This window comes from Panthera onca, chromosome C1 (genome assembly GCF_046562875.1).
Source record: "Panthera onca isolate mPanOnc1 chromosome C1, mPanOnc1 haplotype 2, whole genome shotgun sequence".
Lineage (NCBI taxonomy): Eukaryota > Metazoa > Chordata > Mammalia > Carnivora > Felidae > Panthera > Panthera onca.
In genome coordinates this window covers 40,497,945-40,502,545 of record NC_138346.1, presented here as the reverse complement: position 1 = coordinate 40,502,545, position 4,601 = coordinate 40,497,945, and the positions used below count along the sequence as shown (strand labels likewise).

Here is a 4,601-nt window from a genome sequence, read left to right as displayed (position 1 = left end):
TCCTATGGTTTGCGAGATTGAGCCCCGGGTCAGGCTCTATGCTGACAGCACAGAGCCTGCTTGGGATTCTCTGTCTTCCTCTCTCTCTCTCTCCTCTCTCTCCTCTCTCTTTCCCTCCCTCTCACTAAAGGTAAATAAATAAACATTAACAATTAAAACTTATTAATTGGAGAAATTATATGTAAATGGGGAGGAAAGGTATTTAGAGGATTTTTAAGGTGAAGCCAAAGATAGTAGTAGAGCAAAGAGAGAAGAGAGCTAAACAAGTGACTGGATAAGAATGTAAAAGATTAAACATAGGAAGAAATCTGAACATCTTTATCCAGTGGCAGAAAAATTAACAGAAATAGGTTAACAATTTTGATACTGCTACACATGTACACCGGAACTGAACAACTGAGTAAACTCATAGTGAAATGGTGGAAGCCAGGCTTCTCATTATTGGAGTTGGAGCTAACAGATAAGGAAGAGGAGGGGACTAGAATAATCTATGTGGTAATGGATTAAAGTTGAAAATACCATGTTTAACTTAATATAGATATACTGGGTTATATAGAGAAATATTTATAAATTGGCAGAGATGCACACATATATACTTTGTGGCCAGCCAAGAGGCCCTAGATGCAGCTTCACCTCGATTTAACAAGGACACCTAGCACCCAGATCTTGGTTTCTAACACCATTCTCTGATAGAGGGAACTACAGCTTTTTGGAGAAATAGTAGATTCTAGGTCCGGCACAGGAAATATACAAGAAGAGTCTGAAACATCTTGTAGTGCCAAAAAGTAAAAAATGCAAAAGAAATACGGAAGGAAGGAAGGAAGGAAGGAAGGAAAGAAGGAAAGAGAAGGAGGGAGGGAGGGAAGGAAGAGAAAAGAAACCACACAATAATAGGTAAAAGCTAACTGAAAGAGTTCCCCAATGCCAGAACTGGAACAAATGGAGCAAGAAAATAAATTACATTGGATTATAACATATAATGAAATAAATATCCATGCGTTCATACTGATATGAATTGTGGAATGAATAAGCAAGTCAAGGGGGGAAAAAAGTCTCCCCTGAATGAGAATTACGAATAATTTAGTAGAGACTCTGCCCTCCAGAAGAGGACGTACGTAAATCCTCACTCCTTAAAGTATTGCCCCCTTTGCCCTACTCTAGGTACTACCATATCACATATCCTCACTCACCATTCCTAAAACTTGCCATAGAAAAAATGGTATAGAGATAATAAGTGGCATTATGACACTTTTGGTCTTATAAAGCATCTTCATTAGAATAATCACATTTAAACTTTCCAATAGTTCTGTGTACTAGGTAATAGATTTACCTATTAGATTACCAATAGATTGCAGAAGAGTGATTTAAGTTCTTAAAGGTCTCAGAGTATTTGACCTAGCCATGACTCAGAACTAGTTTTCTGACTCTACATCCAGTACTATTTCTACCATACCTCTCAATACCACACCTTAATAAAATCTATCACCAATATGCTTAGGCCACAACATCTGTAAGTACCAACATACAGGGAAAGTTCCAGAAAAACATATTCTTAAGAGTAAGCGAATATATAAATACACACTCACCTACATAAGTAAACTCAAATTAAGTTAGAATCACATAAACATATTTGACACATATGATTTTTCTTAAGTGTACATGGTGATCTACAATCATAAATTATATGCAGATATATACATTGTTTTATATACATGTGCATATATACATTTATACACATAGACACACACACACACATATAAAACCTTGATGTTCACATAGGATGTCCTTTTGAATGAACTACAAATACATATTTCTCCAGTCTTTTAACTGCCTTAAAAATGCTACATTATTATACTTTAGGTTAAAATATTTTCATGCATTAATCTGTATCTTCAGAATATTACCCTCTCCATTTTATAGACAGAATAGCTTCTTCAGAGAGCTCTTAGCCCATAAATCTATTTGGACTGTGGTCATACATTCACTGAAGTTTTTAGCCCAGTGTTCTCTACACATATACGGAAAACAAAGAATAAATAATTGTAAAATAGTATGTATAGAATATGTGACTAGTCGGAAAGGCAAACATAAGAATGAGTAGTTCTAAAAAGTCTAGGTGCCTATAAATATTTACCTTATTACAACCAATTTTCCACTAGAATAACCATAGATCTTAAAAGTGCAGTATCATTGGTAAAATTAGCTTGAACTAAAGTTTACCAACCTTATCATACCCTAAGTTAGTAAAGAAACAAAAACTGATTTGTCTTTCTTATTTAGTGCCTAAACCAAAATAAATAAGTAAATAAAAGGGCAACTCAATGTCAGATGTATCAATTTATAAATAGGTACTTTACAAAGTGCTGCAATATAGCTTGTAAGCAAAATAACTGACAGCAAGAAGGTCACATTTCTATTCAACATTAACTATGAATGCATTATTACTGTGTAAAACTTCTCTTGCTAAAAATAGTCCAACTAGGTCTTCAAATTGTGTTGTGTGTTTATTCAGGAAGGTCAAATCACAGTACTTCTATTTTTCCTTCTTCCTGTGACATCGAACACACTCACGCAGAGCCTTGGTATCAGTGCCTTGATGGCAGTACTGACTCCAGTATCCAACTTGTCTTTGAGAATTTTCTCTTATTTGTACTGTACCATTTTTTCAGAAAAGAAAATCAACAAGGTAAAAAAAAAAAATCAGAAGTCTGACAGCCTCTGTTTGTTCAAAAGAGACTGCTGAGAACATAAAAGGCCAGTATCTTTCTCATTGATTGTTTGAACAAAAGCTGGACAGATTCTCAGGGTCCAATTTTCTCCTTCCCCCAAGTCCTTCAATCCTGTGTCAATGCTGTGAAAGCTTCAGGCTCAGAGCCCTCGGTCTCCAAGTCACCCTGTTCCAAGTTGAGGTGGATGGGGTGTGGGAGGCCCTCACAAAAAGAAAATATTGGCTCTCATTCATTTTGCTCTTGCCCCATCGTTAAAACAAAACAATAACTAGATTATAGTAAGCTTATTGGTAAGAAATTTTTAAAAAGCAGACAATGAGAAACCAAAATCAAGAAAAAATGAGAGATTCAAAAACACCCCCCCTTTTTTTTTTCCTCCACACCTCCTACAGTCTGTCCCACCCCCAATGATTATGTCGGGATATCAGTGCAATGTCAGTTAGGTCCGGGCATGCTCAAAAGAAATGCTTATAGATAAAAACTCAAAATAGCTTGAAGCACAATACAGCAAACTGAAAAACCAAATTCCATTCACCCTGGGTTAAAACAAAATTAGCTACAACATGTGCCCACCATGAACGAACAGTAAAATGTCAAATTCAAACTCATATATTTAAATGTTTTCATATGTTTTAATTCTTGACTTTAAAATCAGCCTCCACTCTTACTTGGAAACCTGACAACACAAATTGCAGAAACCCACTCTTCCCTTTGTCAATTGTGCCTTATCATTTTACTGGTGGGAAATTAAGAGCTATCTGAGAGTCACATTCCCAATTAGCATGTTCAATTTATTTTAAATGTTCATGTTATGCCATGATAGCTATAGAAGGATAATGAAAATGAGATATTTGATCTACTTTGAAGGAAGAAAATAAATGTGTCTCCCAGGGTTAAGAGCAATAGTGAAGGAAGAGCCCCACAAGTCAGTCAATGATTTAGATTTGTGGATGAGAAAGCAACAGTCTCCCAGGCTCTGGTCCTGGAGAAAGGAGCTTCTCTGGTGTTGACTGTCACCACGGGGGAAAGATTAAAACTCATGGAGGGCTTTTTAGCCAGCACCCCCATCTTCCAGTAATTTGCCAAAATTACCAACACAAAGGAAGAGGAGAGGTACCTGCTATCTGTTCTTTAGGCCTTTTTAGAAAATATGGATTTGTTGCGTTGGCCACATACATGCATCAAGGTGATATTGTGGACATCAAGGGAATGGGCACTGTTCAAAAAGGAATGCCCCACAAATGTTATCATGGCAAAACTGGAAGAGTCTACAATGTTACCCAGCATGCTGTTGGCATTTTTGTAAATAAACAAGTTAAGGGCAAGGTTCTTGCCAAGAGAATTAATGCATGTATTGAGCCTATTAAGCACTCAAAGAGCCAAGATAGCTTCCTGAAGCATGTGAAGAAAAATGATCAGGAGGAAAAGAGGAAAGCAAACGAGAAAGGTACTTGGGTTCAAATGAAGAGCCAGCCTACTCCACCCAGAGAAGCACACTTCGTGAGAACCAATGGAAAGGAGCCTGAGCTGCTGGAACCCATTCCTTATGAATTCATGGCATGGCAAATGTGAAAAAAAAATGTAATAAAAGACCTCAAGCCTATTAAAATTAAAATAAAATAATAAAATAAAATAAATTTAAAAACTCATGGAGGGAAGTCCCAAAGGTACCTTCTTCTACACATCTGCATACCACCAAATGGAAAGAGATGAGGAACAGTAGAGGTAAGGCTCAGACCTGGTGCCAGGGTGCATGACCTAAGAGAACCTCAGAATTAATAACTCTTTCCTCAAAAGACACACATAGCCTCATAGTGGAATGCTTAGTTGCTAGCTGAATACAACAGAAAGGTCCCTAGTTCCCTCACTCTC

General features: G+C 36.9%; 1 pseudogene; it reads left to right on the top strand.

Moving 5' to 3' along the window:
- Positions 1-375: 375 nt before the first annotated feature.
- On the top strand, positions 376-4,301 carry LOC132671034 (large ribosomal subunit protein eL21 pseudogene; annotated as a pseudogene).
- Positions 4,302-4,601: the final 300 nt, after the last annotated feature.